We start from the raw sequence: 20,511 nt of genomic DNA, 5'->3' as shown, positions 1-20,511 counted from the left end.
CTTTATTCATCTCCTCAAATAAAGATAGATGATCATCTTTCCTTTACATTTTGATTTGTATAGTAGCCTAAAACAAATCAATAAGATACTCTGGTTCAAAGTTATATTTATCCAGGTCGGCAGCAGCTATATGTGCTGTTCACAGTGTTTTTTGAAAGGTTAGGATGAATCATGTCTGAGGGATTAACCATGTGCTTCAGGACCAGTCTGACGTGTTCATGCAGAACCAAAACTCTCTTGCATTACAGGCATTGCGGTGTCCAAGTTCACCTTAAGCCAACATGTTACCTGCAACATATCTGTAGGATGAAAGCTAAAGTAATTCCTCAATGTTTTTGACATTCTGGACAATAAGCCAGGTGACCCAAGACACCAAAAACAAAAGGCAGACTTGGTAAAAGTGATCTGATGAAACTTGATAACTTGCCCTATCTCTTTAAGTAGTTCCTTTGGGGGACAATCTATTTCTGACCATGTTTTCAAAAAGTGATATTAAGCAATTGCATGCGTTTGTGCAAACACTGTGGCAGCAATGGCATAAAAAATGTATAAATGGATTAAAGGGGTCCACTCATAATAATGATTCTGTTGCATTTTTATAAATGATCAAAATTTCCACACGGTTCTTTTAAACTTGCTATTTTGCTGAAGGTGACAGTCTAAAAATATGTTGTGTCGAAATGTTATTCAATAATCCTGGGGGCAGCTAGACAACATGTTGAGTAACTGGAGAGGTGTGAATTGGATATGAATTAACTCAGCACAGCAAAAATAATTTGTGAGCGTCTCAGTTTCTTATCCATCAAGAGAAAACAAAACAGAGAATAAAAAAAAAAAAGTGTCATGCTTTCCTACAGCTGGTGCACAGTTGGTAGGCTACACTGGCAGTTTGGGGCAAATATTCACAAACAGTGCAACCCTTCAAATTTGGGTGACCAGTAAACCCAGATTAATTAACAGGTTGTAAAGTTATTGTGCAGTGACAATAACAAAAACAGTGCGGTGTGAGCAGAGATTACAACGTTAGAGCTGTGTAAGAAATCAGTATTTTTTTATATGACAAAAAAAATGACTCTCATTGCCAGCCTACTACCGGAGTCTGTCACAGTCAGATGCCTTTTTTTCTTTTTCTTTTTTGAGCTCTAAAGCCTTTTTTCTTATCATATTACTTTACTTTTAAAATAAACTATTACCATACTATAGATCCAAAGTCCAACTTTTTCAGGAAATGTCTCTGTATAGCAAATGGACCCTCAGATTTGTAAAGATGTTACAGGGTCTCTGTCCCCTAAGTCAGGGGTTCTGAAACTTTTTGGAGCAAGGGACTCCTTACAGGTGAGAAAATTGTCCTAGGACCCCCTCATACTTGTAACACAGATTAAGCACATGCTTACTAGCATTTGCACTCTTAGATGCCCTTGGAACTATTTTATTGTAAAAATGATCAATGTAAATACTTCAGACCTGCACCACAGTGATAAACAGATAACACTTCAATTTGAATCAAGTAAATACCACTTGTATACTTTAAAACAGAGGGTCATTTCATTCCTCGTGGACTTAACATGACAGCATTCATACTTTTCAACTAATTGATCTTAAAAGCTTTCAGAAAATTAACAGTAGCAAGACTCACATATCCCTTTGAGCCACCAAATGGTATCATAACATTGGTGTATATGCTGTTTTGTAATGACATAGTACAATTTTATAATTTATTAGAAATGTATTTTAACTATTTCATGGACCCCCATGCTATGGTTCGTGTACCCCACTTTGAGAACCACTGCCCTAAATTATCTTCTCTCAGGCACACTTGTCCAGCTAATAAAAAACACACCTGATTAATTTCCATTGGTAATAAAGCACACATACAAAGAATTATGTTTTTCTAATGTAAGGTGTAACAGAGAAATCAACAATTTGAAAAAGGTAGATTGTAATCTTATACCAGCTAAAGTTTCCTCTGTGTAAAAGAATACCCAGCTTCCATCTTTAATACGTTCTGAGGTTGACAGCTCAGCTCAAGTAGTTCTCCAGTAATTCTGGTTTCCACACAAAAAGCAAAATCTGGTTCCTGCTGGGCTCTGCAGGCAGTGTCCAGTTGACCGTGTCAAACATAAAGCTATTCACCTAAAAGTCAGAGCTTTACGGTTGTGCATGGAATACCTGTTTCAGCTGCAGCAGAAAGTCTAGGAACTCAAGGCCCCAATTTCGTAATAAAATAATCCTGTTGGAATTTCTGTGAGCTCTCTCCAGCTGTGGACACCTGAAAATGTGACCTTTGACCCCACCTGTACACCACAATGTCCTTGAGAACTGAGAAAAAAGTCATGTCAACTTATATTCAGGTTGACAATGTCATGCTGTACTAATCTCACAGGCTGCAAGAAGTATTTAGCTGCGTGGTTAAACACAGGGGGAACACAATATAGAACGATGGATGCATCCTTTGATAAATGAATTCTTTTGAAACTTTGGGGGATCTCTTGCTTGTCCATTTCAAAAGCATCAGAATGCTTCCTTAGAAAGAAAAAGTTCATAATTTTTCGCTGAGTTATTTTTCTCAGTAAAATTATTTTCATGTGCCTCTTTGTGTTGATTTAGGGTTTTATACAGAGAGAGCCCTTATGCTTATCAGATACTACTGTCTGGCTGACACACTCAACAGCTTTTACCCAAATTTGGATTGTTTGACGCCACTAACTACAAAGACCGCTGTGAGCAGTGAATCCCCAAATCCAGCCCTCAGAGCGACCTTTTAAAAACTTCATGTTTTTTTTTTTACAACTTTAAAGTAATTTCTGAAGCCTTTTCATGATACATTGTGTTGAAGTCATTTTGACTGGTTGAACAAATAATCAAGGAACGTCAAATAAACAGACATCCTTACATATTTTTCCAAAGCTGAAGTCCCCCTATTCCAAATAAAGGCAGACAACCCACTATATGAGCTCACCATCATGTTGAAGAGGGACGCTCATTTTACACTCTGTTAGAAGGCTCCACCTGCTGGAGAGACAGCAGTACTTATAATATATTTAGGTATCACCCACAAAAATGGGATAAGAAGAGATAAACAGGAGTGGAGCCAGACTTTCTGACCCTGGTGTCCAAACTGGTGCACTGACTTTTGCAGCCTACTTCTAGGGGCGTAGAAGTAGGCTGTATGTGATCATACAGAAACGAATAGCATTTACTTACTCATCTGCACTTATCATCTCTACTTAGATTAATAATGTAATATAAACATTTTTTATACATTTATAACAACAAACATATAAAGACATACACGCACAAAATACAAAAACAAACAAAAAAATAAACACCACAAAACAAAACAAAACACACTGCCAGAAAAAGAGATAAGATATGCAACCGTGTCAGTCCATACATTGATGTATTGTCCACAAATAAATAAATAGCCAGAAGTAGAGTCCACAGAAAGTCCTTGTAACGTTACGAGGGGTCCAAGGCGAGGCAAAAAGAGCAGGGATCAGAGAATATCACAACACAACATCATTTGGGGTGCAACCAAGTTGTAATGCTGTGCATATACAGTATACTGTCATAGTTAGTCCCCTGTCTGACTTCTTTCCTTCTCGATAAACTCCACAAAGGGTCCCCAGATCTTAAGAAACTTATAATGGGTGTTTGACATTGTGTATCGGATTTCCACAAGATACAAACAGGAAATCATATCATTCAGCCATTAGATTCTTTTTTTTACTTCAAAAGAATCACAACAGAGAGGTCATATTTGAATCTTCTCATTTTCTCACCCAGCACCTACGATATGAAAACAGCAAATGAACCTCAAACAATGTGAGCACCCATGGGCAAGTTGGTCTTATAATGAGGTGTGTCATGAGTACAGGTGCTACGCTGCTACCTTGAGAATACATAGGTATAGGTAAGTGTTGCAGTTAGCACCAATCTATCAAAGGAGGCTGGAAATGTGTTCATATCTTTTTTTTATATAATTAGTAATTTTATTGAGTTCTTTTAAAACAAAAACAAGAATAATGAACAACAAAGACATAAAAAATAAAATGGACTATGACATCATCAGATAAAATAAGTAAATATGTAAATAAATGCAACAAAACAAAACAAAAAAATAATACTAATAAAAAAATTAAAAAAATTAAAAAGGTTGGCAGGAAACAGTGGGCATTTACATTTACATTTACGTTTTCATTTACATTTATGTTTGCATTTACATATTAAGGGCAATTACCATACAGTACATTCTTCACAGGGTAACGTTGCTTCCCCCAGTCTTAAAGTCACTGAAGCTGTCCCATTGTTCTTTAATCATATCGTTTTTGGAGTTTAATTTCCCCAACATCTTCTCACATGCAGCAATTCCTGTCATCTGCTCCCTCCACATTTTCAGTGTAGGAGTTTAATTCTCCTTCCAGAATCTTAGAATGAGTCTAGTGCAGGTTATGAAGCCAGTTGTTAATATTCAAAATCTATATTTACTCAGCTGTGGCACCAAACTTCTGTCCCTGAGGAGACACAACTGGGATGACCTGAATGTGTTCATATCTTAACCAGGGCCTCCTGGTTTGAAGCTTGAATGTTTCTGATTCCTCCAGCTGGAGTATGGACCATGAATTTGAACTACTATTCTGTGTAGAAATCAGTTTACTGTTGCATTGAATAACCATAATGTACAGGAAAGAAAATAAACCTAAATAAGTAAGTTCTGCAAGGCGGCACATTAGTGTTACTGTGCCCTTACAGTGACATGGTTCTTTATTCTAAGTTCAGCCAGTGGTGCTTTTTGACTACAATGATTTATCAAAAAAATGTATAAAACTAAAAGATAAACATTGCAATATGGTATGTCAGTGTAGGAATCATCACAGCAAGCTGGGTCTTGTTTCAGTTACCAGTCACTATTTTTCATCTGGAGCTTGAATGTTCTAGCTTCCTCCCACTAACAAGATTTATGGATTACCATAATAATCTGGAAAACAAATAAACCCAGATAAGCAGCCTCTCGTCATGACAGCTTACTGTGGTAGTTAGCATTGCTGCCTCAGAGCAGGCTGGTTCTGTGTTGGCATTCCAACCAGGCGCTATCTGTGCAGAGGGAGAGTGTTCTTTATCCCACTACAGTATGGGAAATGCATTTTAACAACCAGACCAACGTGACAAATAAATAAACCCTAGTACTCAAGGCAACACATTCAAGTGGGGGTTAGAACTGCAGCTTCACAGTAAGATAGTTTTACACACTGGATTGATGATCATTATTTTGAACTACTAGCATGTACTGGCAAGTAATAAAACCCCTCTACGGGTAAGCTCTGACATGCAACAATAGTGTTGTGGTTAGCATTTTCTTCTCACAGCATGATGGTTCAAGGCTTGATTCACAGCCAGTGCCTTCCAGTTTGAAGCAACATTTTTCTGGCTTTCTCTCACTAAACAGTGGGCCATGATTTTGAAGTACTAAAATATACTGGAAATTATAAAAAATAGTAAGCTCTGACTGGCTGCATGAAAGTGGGGTGTGAAACACTACCATATCAGTGCAAGAAGGTTCAGGGCTGTATGTTGAAACCAAGGCCTTTTTGAGTGGAGTGAGTGTTTTGGCTTTCTTGAACTAGAATATGGATGATGATTTTTAAGCCCAACACTGAACTTGAAAGTAAATTAGCTCAACAAGTAATCACAGCAAGGAGGCACTACTTGGGAGTTGGTGTGCGGGTTAGCACTACTGCCTTGTAATGAAAGGATTCAAGGTGTTATTCCCATGAGGGATCTTCCCATGTGGAGCTGGAGTAGTCAAGCCTTCCCACATTAATCTTAATTTCAAAACTAGAATGAACTGGGTACTACATATATCCTACATGGTGGACATTGACAGGTGTCAAGTTAGTGTTGTGGCTAAGACTGTTGCCTGGATGTAAGTGGGTTCAAATCCCATCAACCTTCCTGTTTGCAGCAAAAGTGTTCTGGCTGTCTCTCCTTGGAGATGTTGAACTACCAGAATGAGTTCCTTGAGTCAGTTTGTTAGAGTCACTTATACAGCTTCAATACAAGGTCACTGCAGCAGCCTTTTGCTTTGCTTTCATCTAAAAAGTTATATTTGAGTGAATAAATAGCAAATTTCATTGAAAGTATACCCTGATGTGTTCTTCTGGTAAACCAAATTCATGGTGCATTTGTTCTCATGGAGGTCACATTCTTTTTTTAGGCCTGACTTTATTTGTGGAAAACACTCAAACCCCCTTTAAACTTAAATTATCACATTAAGAAAGGAGCTTGGTAGCTATGCGATGGTCCCACATGGCATACAGCAGGTGGCTTTTCTTCATCCCAGCTCCTCAAACAGCCTGAGTGCACTGCTGCTTCACAGTTTAAATTCCTCTTTCTGACCTTTTTTGACCAAACCTTAGAGTTAGAAGTGCATGAGGTCATTTTTAATATTTCAATGAATGTAACACATCCTTCTCCACAGCCAACAGTTTAACATAAAGCATTAAAGGCACATCAGGTGTCCCCAGAATTCTGATTATACATGGGTTTCGATATGCATTATTTCACGAGTATGTTTGAATGAGATAATACCTGCCATGCTTTTTTGAAAGTTTCAGCTGGTTACTCATGGTCAGACTGTGTTCCTTCTTTTCAGGGTGCATCTGGATGCGTTATCGTTTACACTTAAAAAGATTTCAGTCAGACAACTCACGTTTAAATTGTTTATCGTAGCAGCAAATACATATTCATGTTTGGCGCCCAGGCTCCGGCCTCATCACTCCCTGCAGATAAGTTTACATGCAGACTTTGAGGAGTGATGAGCAAAACATACTAAACACCCCCGGAGCCTGCAGGTGGAAGCTGGGGAGGCGGCGGGGAAGAAGGAAATATCAGCAATGGCATGCAGCAGCAGAGTCGTTGACAGGCAGAGGGAGAGATGGGAGATTTTTCCCAGTTTAAATAGACCGCCAATTTGAGAGGCAGAGGGCAGGATTGGATGATGGATAAGAGAGTGGGACATGTGACGTGTATGGCATTGCCGCTCGAGTTGTCTGCCTGAACTAGCTCGCAGGCGGCGCTCCATAAATGGTTCAATTTCTTTCAGACCCCAGGTTAAATGGTTTAAGAGACACAAAATAAATTGTGGTGGTTTGCTCTATTTAGCACAAGCAAGCCCCATGTCAATTATTTGCCTCATGCCATCAGGGTGCTTTACATAAATTATTCCAGAGATGATTGTGTGAGAATGTCCATTGTACAGCATATTGACAATAAGAGAGATAAGATAAGATAAGATAAGATAAGATAAGATAAGATAAGATTAGATTAGATAATATAAGATAAGCCTTTATTCATCCCCCATGGAGTTAAAGCAGCAAACAAGAAGGTGTACAGTACAAGAATTTAACAAGAATATATAGAAAAGAAATGTTCATTAAAGACGACAGCTTGGCCATAATTCTCCTGTCAGCCACCACCTCCACAGGGTCCAATGTGGCGTTCGTGACCTTAGCTTGATAGCAGTTAAATTTGGGTTTAAATAAACTGGAATACAGTCTTCAGGTCATCTAAGGCCTACATATTTGTTAGTTTTTTCTTGGTACTATGTACAAGCAAGATTACTACAGTTGTAATAAATGGAATTAGACATTAGCGATATGCAAGTAGGGTCTCAAAATGATAAATTTCCGTATGTTCTGGATGTAATAAAATGTGAAAAGGTCCATCATGTGTGTACACTGGAATAAACCATCCTTCCTGTTATTTGTAACACAGGTTAAACTGTCTGTGTGTGAAATATGTTCATTACTTCAGGAGATATCGTGGTGTCCTGTCAGCTCGCAAACACATTGCAAATAATTTTTCTTTTCAAATGGCTTGAATAGAAATGATCCACCCAGACAGCATGGAACAAAAAGGACAGACCTAAAAGAGAATCACCTTCTGAATGTGCATTTGCCAAGAAGTTTTACTTTAAGAGCTCACCAAGTTACATTTTGGCAAACTTCAAACCAGCATTGATTTTCTCTCTATTGATTAGTGGTTTCTGTCTTGGTACTCTGCCATGAATTTCACTTTTCTGCAGCTTCTTTTTGTTGGTTAGCTCATGAGTTCTGAGTGAAGCCAAACACAAAAGAAGCCTGCTGATCCCTTGATGCTGAAACTCAGTTCTTTCTGACTTCCTGTTGGATTTTAAAACTTCACTCTTGGAGTGATTTTGGCAGCGATGACTTCTTGGAAGATACAGTATTGTCTCAGAGTTTCTCCACTTATACAGCACGCAGTTGGCTGGGACTCAGTGGAGCCCTGGAGTTTTTGGAATGACTTTGGAGGAGTTTCCAGACTGACAGGCGTCAGCATCATCCCTCTGGAGATGTTGAGGGATTGGATTTGATCATGACTTGACATGGTTGAAACTTATGTGCTGCTAGCTTTTCTCTCATAGTACAGGCCAAAGTTTCTACTGTCAGGTCTCCAATCAGGCCTGATGGCTGCCAAGAATAGAGAAAAAAGACAATAGGTATTAAACAATAATTCAACACTGATCAGTGTTGATCTGAGGAAATTGGATGAAGGAAGCATTTAAAGGAACAGTGAAGTCATTTTTAAGGCTGAAAATGAATGTGTTTTATCTCTCCTTTATTCTGCACAAAACAAAGACAATTATTTATTTGACAAGAGATCATTGTGTGTGGTTATGTAGAGTGATCATTTTTGATACAGTTGCAACTTTATTGACCCTCTGCTGGTTGCCTGACACCCCTGCTTCCAGTCTGAAGCTAACTAGCTACTGGAAGCTTTTAACCACAAACTTCCATTTATTACGGTAAGAGCTAAATCTTAAAAGCATATTAATGTCCTGGGGAGAAATGTTTGAGCCCCAAATTGCTAGCTCAGCATTTTGCTGACTGTTTGGAAACCAGCGTATGTTTATGATCTGCACCCATTAGAGGCTATATTTAGGTTATTTTTTTCTCTGTTATCAAACTTTGGTGATGTAAAATTTCAGAGTGGTCCGTTGCATTGGAGCATCCTATCAGTGAATGATATGCGGTACAGGGGCTGCATGAGGGCTTGTCTGTCATTTAAGACTTCTGTGAACGCTGCTCTCATGAATCCTCATGTCACTCATGTTGCACCTCAGATATCCCTCTTCTCTCCTTGATCCTCTCTCCTCTTAAAAGCATGAAGAGCTTTGGGAAACTCCTTGACGCAAAGCTACTTCTTAGTTTGAACAGAGGACCACGACAGAGGAAATATTATTTGAGATCTTTGGGATGTGGGAAAAGTGTGCTCACATTTCATGTTTTATTCGAAGTACATGAAAGGTCATATCCATTTTGACTTTTCTTGTAGGAAGACACCACAGCAGCAACAAGCTCTGCGGCTGCTTTACACCCTGAAATTTGCAAAAAAAATAGTGTTATAGGATTAGTTACTACTGATGATCCCTATGCCATAGCATCCTCTGCCATAAGTGCATTAATGTGGCGTGAATGGGTGAATGTGACACGCAATGTAAAAGCGCTTAGAGCAGGGGTTCCCAAACTTTACAGCCCGTGACCCTCAAAATATAGGTGCCAAAGATTTGCGACCCCCACTGTCCCTCAAAGTGATTAAGCGTGGCTTCATTTAGCTGGTCTGCAGAACATGAGCATGTGCCTGTGTTTCCTGTGCCGTTATGAATTAACCTGCTAGTTCTGATGCTTTTGATGATTAACTGTTCACTAACACTAAACTTAGGAGTCATCTGGCAAAAACAAATGCAGAAAACTCATTACATTTTCTATTTTCAAGGTTTTATTTCAAGTTTAGCTACTATTTTGGTAGATATTTTTTAACTATAATCGGTTAAGTTAACTAATTTTAGATTAAAAAAACATTCTGGAAGACATCTCACGACCCCCCTATTGTGTCTCGCGACCCCCCAGGGTGTCCCGACCCACACTTTGGGAACCCCTGGCTTAGAGTACTCGGAAAGACTAGAAAGCCCTACATAAGTACAAGTCCAGGTACCATTTACTCTAATACAATACAAACAATATATCTGGTTAATTTGAATGGAAACTTAAGTATAACTGGAAATGTGGTTTGACAGGGACCTTTGCTTGGTGCAGGCCAACACTTTCAGTTTATATACTCAGCCAGTTCCTCAATTTAAAAATCATAAACATAATTTTGCCTCATTCTTTAAAATAAAAATAATTAAGTGTTTTACAGAAATGTTGGGTATTTGCCTGAGTTATCTGTTGCATGCATGACATTAGGTTCCAAAACCTATTATTTATGTTAATCTATCAATCTAACATTTTTACTATAAATGTAACATCTATCACAGGCCTCATATTACCTTGTGTTTCCATGTGTGTGTGTGTGTGTGTGTGTGTGTGTGTTTGTGTGTGTGTGTGTGTGTGTGTGTGTGTGTGTGTGTGTGTGTGTGTGTGTGTGTGTGCGCACATGTGCATGTGTGTGTATGTGTTTCCAATTGACCTGAAGCCCCTTTAAAAGCAGCAGTGATGCGGCTGCTGTTTGACATAGTTAGGGAAATTCCATCTTATTAGAGTTAATTATCATTCTTCAATCTGTTTCTACTTAAAAAAAAAGGTCCAGACAGCAATCAGTGAACGCACACACACTAACTCAATATGGTCTTAATTTTCATTAATAAGGGGACTGTTGGTGGGTTGGCAGGAGAGCGGGTGAGTCTCACGGTACCTGAAACATTCAACATATCTAATCCCATGATTCCATTAGCAGAAGACCATGACACATCACTCTTCTCAGCTCAAAACTACATACAGGTGGTCAAACCAACTCACCACTCCTGAGAAGTCATGAACTGCTAATGGTAACGATCACCACTCACCACAGGGGGGCAACAGAGGCCTGTAAAAACAGCATGTTGCTCTTTTTTACAAGAGACTTCTATTTAACCTCATTAACTACTGTCCAATCAGTTAGGAAACAGTACTGTTGGCTGAAACAAAACAGTTTCTAACAAGTTTATTTACCCCCTGGCAAGATTTGGAGCTGCAGCTTTCTCCATAATGTAATCCAGCCCAGTCGTAAAACACTAAAAACAAAGCATGAATACATCTTTTTGACACATCTCTTTGGTTCCAGCCTCATATTCCCTGAAGTAACTTGGAGGCCTTTCTGCCACTTCTCAAATCTTGAGCCATATAACTCTGTCCAACTTGTATTTCACCATTATTCTTCATTACACAGATGCTGCCCAATGTTTCATCTGTTTCTTCACTGCAGAGCTGCAAACATCTTCCTTATGTGGGTGCGGTTATCAAAACTATAAGATTAATGGTTTGACAAAAAAATCTTTCCTAAAAGCTACAGTATGTCTTTTCGACACACTAATGCACACCTGCACATACATTTGTTGAGACAATGTTCAAGAAAGAACAACTACAAGATGAACAGATGTAACTGACAATGACCCTTATTGTTATAACCTCATTAAATCAGTTTTAACTATCACGCAAGCACTTTTGTTCAACTTTAATCATCAATTACCAATGTTTACAAGATATCCAAGACGGCAGACAAAGCAGAGTCCCACACCATGATGACAGTGCTTGCTTTTATATCCCCAAATCACATAAGAAACCAAATTCACAGTATCAACCAAAGAGCGGAAGCAAGCATGCCAGTGGGCTGAAAGAGGAATGAATATGCACTTTATTATGTGCACGAGTGTCACACTTGTCCTGAAGGGTCACGCGATACCAGTGATGCACCAAGTACACAGCTTCATTACTTAAGTCAAAGTATAGATCCTCCATGTCAAACATTACTCCAATACAAGTGAAAGTTGCTCTGTCATATTATTACTTGAGTTAAAGTACTGTAGTACTTAATTTTGAAAAAACTTAAGTATTCAAAGTACTTCTTAAAATATCTAAAGTTGTATTTTCACAATATATAAATGCAGTCAAGTATACATAGTAGTACATTCGGTTACATTATGTTTATCTAGAAACCATTACTTGAAATCTCTAAAAACTATACCATGGAATAAAAACAGAAACTACGTTACTCCAAGCACAGACAACTTAGTTTGAAATGTTCATCTGGAATGAAACAAATGTTCTGTAGCTCAACACACTTTCTCAGGTTGGACAGTGAATATTTGTATGTTTGGGCAGAGTGGGAAACAGGGAGAACATTTCAAACAATACGTATCATTCTTCATTTGAAAAACCTCTAACACGGGCTGAAGATATGGACATGGGTGCTCAGGTGGAGAATTATAGCCATCATTACCGCCTCTACATGAACTGCCTGATCTGAGTGAAATCTGCTCTGTGTTTGCTCCACGTTCAACCATGGAGACGCACGATATACAGGTACGACTAAACCACTGAGACAAACAGAACTACACAAACACATTTTACTGTCTTAGGGATCAGATTTCAGAAAAGAGAAGGAAATTCTTGAGCTGACTTCAAAGCAAAAGTAGTGAGTAACTAGAGCACTGATAGAAATGTAGTGGAGTAAAAGTACAATATTATCTTCTGAATGTAGTGGAGTAAAAGTATAAGTTCCCCCCAAAAAATACTCAAGTACAGTAGGATACTCAAAAAATGTACTTAAGTACAGTAGTCAAGTCATTTTACTTTGTTACTGTCCACCACTGTGCAATAGTAACCCCCGCTCTTGAATATTACCTGCTGTGTTCACACATTGGCTCGTCATTACTTTTTGCAGAATTTACTGTGAGGAAGTGAGAGTTGAAGTAAGAAATGCATCCCCTTGCATTCATGTATGAATCCCAGCCCAACAATATATGGGAATTTGAAGAAGTGAGTGCAAGTGTGAAACAGCTTAAGAACAAAAACCTTCCTTTTGTATTTTAACGGTCAAACATACAGCAACTTGCAGGAGCATTACAAGTGTTCAGTTATCAAAGCTCAGTTAACTAGTCGGCTTAGTTTTCTAGCTCTCATTGTCAAGTGAAAACAAACATGCTTCAAACGAATGTCGAACTTTTTCAAAGCTAAATGACTTAAGATTCTTAAAGCTTCAGAGAACAACTTTTAAAAACAGAGACGTTTTTGATAACTCTGGACTGTTTTCATTATTCATTATTAAGCTGAGAAGTACCTGGATCTTGAGGCCCTGGTTTTGGAACAAGGAGTCAGGCATGTTGGCAGGAAGGATATACAGAGATTTATTATAACTAAATGAGACTTTGAAAGGAATTGAAAGAAGATGTGGAACAGAGTCTAGCATGGCCTGAGTTAGACTATCGGGGGGGCATTTGGACCTTCAGGGCAGTGATTGTAGGTCCTCATACCCTCCCTGCTGTTTCTCTGCACGCTCCTGCTCTGAAACTCAATGGGCCAGAGAATGCACCAGCCGTGCTGTGGTTCAGGGTTTAGCTTCCCGCAGTGGCTCTTCAAATTGAAACTGCATGTTAGTGAAGTGCTAAAAGAGAAATAATAAAATGTATCCTCTAAATTGCTAATGGTACATTTATAACCTGTGAGGCGAGGAGGTGCATAAGACTAATTATCACATTTATCATTGCTTTTTTTCTTCTGGGACTCCAGCTGTCTGAAAATGACAACCACCACTTGGAGCTGTGTGAAATCAAAGAGATCCGGCTGCCCTGTGGAGCCCATGAGCCAATCAAATGTCTCCCTCTGGCTTGAGTTATGACATGACGCTTTTTAAAACAAGAATATGGAGTCAAAGGAACCCTGAGTGTGCATTTAAACCAAAGCAGCACTGGTACAGGACAAGCATATTCACATAAATATGAGATAATTACAGACAGCGTCACAACCCGCCGGCGACGCACATGATGGATGAGCCAGCGAAGAAAACATGAACAGGGCGAGCGTAGAAATAGACAGGGCTACTGGTGTAACACAAACTGTGGTCGGGAGGGATGGGAATGAAAGCAAAACAAAAGATGGATGAAGGAGGTGGAGAGAATAGCAGAGGCCCAAGTGGCCCAGGCCTCAAGTATTACCCCTCTCCTCTTGCCCTTCTTCTATTTCTGCCTTTTAAGGAACTCCATAACTTCAAGTAGATAATGAGTGCCTTGAAGCAGGCAGGAGTAAATCAGATGGAGAACAACGCAGGGAGAGAAAAAAGGTGTGTATGTGCATGTGTGTGTGTGTGTGTGTGTGTGTGTGTGTGGTGAGAGTGAAGAGAGAGCGCGTGAGTGAGAGAGAGAGAGAGAGAGAGAGAGAGGGAGAGAGAGAGAGAGAGAGAGAGAGAGAGAGAGAGTGGATTGAGCTATAGGCAGTGGGAAACGGTGGAAGGAAGAAGAAGATTAGAAGTGATAACAAATGAAGCGAGAGAGGAGCTGAGCTGAGTGGAGGTGCGTGATAAGATCTTGCATGAACTTAAAAGCATACTTTAATAAAACTCCACAAAGAGCTTTAGAGAGGGAGAGGCAAGGATGGGTCTCATGTAGGTTAGGAAAATACACGTTCATTGGAGATGTTTTTGGTTCATGTCTTAGCCTTAATCCCCTTTTCAGAAGTTTCTCTCACAACAGTCTCAGTCAGATTCTCTTCTTTCTCTGTCGCTCTTTAACATTGACAGCAGAGGAATAAATAAAAAATGTAGTCTTTTTGTTGTTGTTGTAGTGTCGTGTCTTCAAAGGATCTTTAAAGGGCACCGCAAATTTGGGATTCAAGGAGACCATGACCTCCACACTGGGTTCAAATCAACATTGATTGAGTCAACTTTAACCTTTGACTCTTATTGGAATCATATGTGTCAGAATAAGGGCTTCAGTATGTTTCAAATAGAGTGCTTGTCTGATCGTCTCCTTCCTACTTAATGCACTATACTACTATACTACCAGTCATGTACTCATGAATAACCTGTTTTCTCACCTGATGCCCGTTCCTGGGGCTTTGGCCTCACCTTCCATCCTGTTTTCATAATGTCACAAACGTTTTGTATATAAAATCTGTTTGTAAGTCAGTTCGTGTAGTGTCCTGTTAACTGTTTGAGACATCCTGTAGATTTAAAACGTGTTGTTTTATGTTTTATGTGAGTATCTGCCTTAAGACTACGGATGAAATTTAGCTATTGTGCTAATTCCAGCATATTTACATTGAGGCATACTGGTGATATGTTGATTAATGTGCATTGTCCTAATCAAATAAACTCAAATTAAATTAAGTTGAACTACTTTCACATGTCCAGCTTTATATCAACATTAACAATGAAATTAAAACACCTCCTAACAGCACACAGATACAAAACTCCACCAAGAAGACTTCCCAGAGACAACGCAAAAGGTGCCTTTCAGCTGAGATGTGAGAATTTACTACAGCCACAGCCATTTAACTCACTCCCTGTTTAGTTCTGCTAGCTGGAAACTATAGAGACATGTGAAATGTGCAGAAAGGAGGGTGGAGGAGAAGTTAGGCTCAACTTCTGTTGCTTTTGCCACATCACTGTGATGAAACCACTTCAATTTTTCTATGATGAAAGCCATAGTGTCAGCTTTCCCATGAAAAATGGGCATGAATATCCCATAAAGTAGAGCAACAGTGGCTTGGAAAAAATGTATATGGGACACTGAATTAAATTAATCAAATATTTAATGATGATGAACTGGACTGATAGGAAGCTAGCTAGCTTGGGTTGAATTTCCTAAATGGTCAGTGGCTGTCTAGCATTAAATAAAGTGAAATGTTATGTACAGTTGTAAGTCTTATGAATGCTGTATTTCTTTACTGTCTGGCTAACATTTTACTTAAGCTAACATTTCATGCTAGACTCTTGGCATTCTTGCCTTGCAGGAGCGTGTCCAGAACCTTTTGACCGGGGTGGCCCAACTGAGGCTCTCACATAGGCAGGGGTGGCCAGTGCATTTACAAATAAATAACATTTACCCTTTCTGTCTTCACAACATACTTTCATTAAAGTATTAAACAGTTGTTATATTCCCATTGACATAAAAAATAAAAAAAAGCATGACAAAGTGGCAGAAATCTTCTAAGCTTAATTCTTTAAGGACTTACAAAGATGTTTTTTCAAAGTCACATTTGAGGGCACTAATAAAGAAATCTACTGTCAGCCTTTTAACTCATCCTAAATTGTAGATTTTAACAAAAACTTCACCTCTGACAAGGCAAACAGCCAATCATAGTTTAGGATTTTGGGGTGGCCCCTGGAGTGGCCAATTGGATTTCAAGGGGTGCCAGTGCCACCCCTCTGGACATGACACTGTTGCCTTGGAAGTGTGACTGAGAAGAAGGAAGTTAAATGCACCAAAAAATGCTAAGTTAAATATGTGGAAATATATGGAACTGTCTGCAGCAGTTACAGTAAGTGATTAATTAATTTTCTGAATGTTTTACATGAACTTTCTTGTTTATACTTTGTTAACCAGAGAGTAAATTGGGTCGGCTTGGAACTTAGGTTTTTCCTATTGTATTGTGTAAAAGTACCACAATACCAAACTACCAAAAGTAGCTAAACTAACTGTTTTGAATAGACCCAGACACAACCTCCATGTCCTGCCTTGGCGTGTGGTCATTCATCAGCACCTTTGTCATTAGATGCATTTAAACGGCACATAACCGAGTTTATTTCAAACAAACTGAACTGAACCTTTATTTTATTCTCACTGTGGGTTAGGTGGTTATGTGTAAACAGCAGGAAAGCTTATTTTAGAATATTTTATATAACGCAATGTACATTATCATCCGAGCAAAAAAAGCAGGCAGAAAGGCCACTAGCCACTGAATATAGTGGAACAATAGCCACTCAGGAGTCAGGTGTTGCTTACAGGGCATGGTGGAGACCGAAACAGAGAAAAGGGAGAATGCACTATAGTACCAGAATACTAACCAAGCTAAGCCTTCGGTAACGTTGATAATTTTGAGGTACTGCCAGCAACAGATTTTCCAAGAGTTATGCTAACCTACCAATGGGGGTGAATTTTCAATCGTGTTAGGTCACATGCAATGGGTGATGGGGCAGCTGCACATGTCCATGACAAAGCTCTGCATTTTGTACTGGTTTACAGGATGCAGTTATTTTTATATACTACATCGTACAGTCATTTTATTGCATGAAATGTCAATGTTTGCAGCCCATGGTGCAGCTCATATATGGTCTGAAACAATCATTACAATATGTAAGTTTTAATCCAATTAACAGTGCTAAGTGTTAAACTCTGCTTAAGAGATCTAAACAAATTGGAAAAACTTGTTACACATTGCACATGAAAGTATTAAATACATGTGACAAATTGTCCTCTTGCCAGCTTGCTTCTTGTAGCTGCTGCAGACAGTGACACGACACTATCAGAGCATCTCTGTGGTACATTCAATTTCCGTCTTTTCAGTCACACTTCAGAGTCAAGAAGACAACAATCTGCTTAATAAAAAAAACAAATGACACCCAAGGTCCAAACAGTATTCTCAAGTGAAGTCAATGAAGAAGAAATCCTGTTCTGTCCCCTTACTTCGGGGTCTGTCTCTATTTTGCTTTGTTCCTCTGTATTTTGCTTTGCCATTCTTTTGGCTCTCTGTCCCTAAACCACAACAGTTGTGTGAAATCAGTCCCAGCTGTCAGCACTTTGATTTGATCGTAGAATATGTCAATCAAGCCGGGGTACGTTGTGCAGAATCTAATTCTAGTCACTCATTATTTCAGCTCCCACTGAGCTCTTTTTGCGAGGGATTAACTCGGACTGTCATTCGGAGCCAAAGGGACCCAGGGCGAAACTGACCAGCCCATCTGATCTTTGTTCCATCTACCAAGCAAACCCAACATGAAAGCACAAACTTATTCAAAACAACTCTTTCTGGATCCCTTTGAATATTCTTGCTCCTAGCAGTAAATACTTGCATGGCAGCTGTGAGATTATTCTCTTTTTTCTTTTAAAATTTCAAGATGTAAAAGCTTTCTGGATTCAAACTGCCAGCATGGAGAAAAACAGAAACTCAGTAACGTTAAACACTGTGGGAATCTTTCCCCTGGATATCTTCAGTGTTGTTGAGTTCCTCTGTCAAACATCAAACTGGTGTCAGTAATAGGATGTGTATCAACTGAATGAACTCATTCGTGTGTCTTTAGAAAAAATAAAAAATAGCAGAATCCAGACTTCTCCTTTACCCTTAAACTTTACCTTCAATCTCATCCTTGTCTGTTCCTCCAACAGGCAGAGACAGGCATGCCTTGATGGGTTTGCTTTGGTCCAGTCTTGTCTTATTGTTCTCAAAGACCGAGAACAAATTAAAGAAAAGAAAACTCAGACAGCGTGACGGAATGAAGAATCACATTACCATGTTATTATTTTCTTCAGGACAGTAAAAAAATACGCACTGTGTACTGTGAAAGGCATGGAATGGAAAACTATCTGGTTCCGCTTTTCCTACACTTGAAATTTTGCTTCAAAGGGAGAGAAAAAGAAAACGGTCCAGTATTTGTTGGACTCGTGGAAGCAGAAGAGAAAACTCTGAAGTGGTGTGTTTGTGTCTGAGGGAGCTGTATTTAAGTAGGTGAAACAAAACAAGCAGGTGAAGTTTGGTAGGTTGATTTGAAAGCTGCCCAAAAACCCTAAAGCAAAACAGAGGATTTTGTTTTATCAAGTTCTGTTGTTCCATTCCACTTGTACTGATAATTTCAAAATAAGACACATTTAGGAAAACATTTTTATATTTTATTGGACAATAATAGAGATCTGTAAAACAGAGAAATAACAATAGCTGTGGCTCTTTACTGAGAAGATTAAGTGTGTCGACTATTAGACTTGTGTCGCGTATGTTGAGATACAGTCCTGAATGAATTTAAGTCAGTGGCAACTACCAAGTGACAAAAAAGTGGACAGCTGTGTGTGTGTGTGTGTGTGTGTGTGTGTGTGTGTGTGTGGTGTGTGTGTGTGTGTGTGTGTGTGTGTGTGTGCGTGTGAGAGATGGAGTATGTGTGAGGGAGTCTGTGGCTCCTCCATAATCTCCTGTCTTTGTATCTCCTGCAGACAGTTTAAAAGCTTTATATTTACCTTTCGCACCATTCTCCCATCTTCAGGTCGCAGAGCAGGACAGAGGTGTGTGTGTGTGGTGTGTGTGTGTGTGTGTGTGTGTGTGTGTGTGTGTGTGTGTGTGTGTGTGTGTGTGTGTGTGTGTGTGTGTGTGTGTGTGCGTGTGTGTCAGTGTGTGTATGTGTCTGTGTGTGTGTGTGTGTGTGTGTGTGTGTGTGTGTGTGTGTGTTTAGGAAAAAAGACAGATGAAGGGGGAAAGAAGGTATGAGCACTGTTGGTGTGGGTGGACAGCTGGGCCAAAACAGGCATTTTCGTCTCCAACAAACCGTGACACGTCAAACATGTAATGGAGACCGCGACACGGTAACATGTAAAATGCCTCATTGACTCTAACCCAAGGCCTCAGGGTAAAGACAAGATACAGAAAACTTTTTGCCAACACAGAACTGCAACCATCAATCTTAAATGAAATTTTACGAGTGATGTGTAGAATTATGATAGTCATAAAATCAGCAAAACAAATGTGTGGAGGGAAGTCCCCGCAGATAACTGCTGGAATCACCTCAGGATAGCTTGGCTTGGGGAACAAAGGTGCAGAAATAAACATAGTGTTTAAATGCAAGTGTTTACCTCACTTTGCTACCTCCAAACTGCTCACACTGCTCCCCCCTCTGTTTTAAATGTATGCCTTGATGATTTTGCCTGGATGCATGTCAGTTATCAGACTCATTAGCTGCTATCAAACGTCTCCTCTCTGTCTGTCAGCTGGCTCTGCTTTCTCTCAGTCTTTCTTTCTAGCTCCTGCTTGTTTTGTCTTTTCATCACTCTCTCAATGCAATCACAAACACACATTACATGTTAACACTGTCAAAACAACACGAAGAAAAAAGTGACAGAGTGAGACAGAAAAAAAGAGGCACAGCAAAATACTTAGAGCACACCATGAGCGATTTTCTAGATCATTTGGATTTGATTGTGAGTCATCTGTTCCATCTAAGAAATTACAGCAGTCACATCAGGGTTTCCTGTTATATGAGGGGATCTAACATTTGAGAGTCCTTACTCCAAGTCAAGTCTTTAACCAATCTGTGTTGTGACACTCCTCACTATAAAGTTTTACTTGACACAACCATGTACTACGTATTCAGGATTTCTTGGCTCAATCTGGCTTACAAAACTTTATGCTCCAGTTAGAGATACCAGGTATCATGACTGTTGTTATGAACTTTCTCTGTTACATCAGGCTTCATGCTTCAGGCCTTGCCACGTGAAAGGTAACGTTTGAAGAGTCATTTTAGCACTAACATAGGATCAACAGCTTCAGTCAGGTTGTTATGATGACAAGCGATGAAGGTTTTACAAGTTAATGTGATAAAAAGCAAGAAGAGTGCTACAGGAAATGTTTCGGTTTGTTCGTGAATTAGCTTGTTTATTTTACAGCATGATAAACGATCAGTGCCTCTGTTTATTTCTTATGTAACATACACACTTTGTAGGGCTCTTAAAGTGTGAACATGATACACATGATTTAAACC

This window comes from Notolabrus celidotus, chromosome 8 (genome assembly GCF_009762535.1).
Source record: "Notolabrus celidotus isolate fNotCel1 chromosome 8, fNotCel1.pri, whole genome shotgun sequence".
In the NCBI taxonomy this organism is placed as follows: domain Eukaryota; kingdom Metazoa; phylum Chordata; class Actinopteri; order Labriformes; family Labridae; genus Notolabrus; species Notolabrus celidotus.
Note: the sequence above shows the minus strand (reverse complement) of the source record.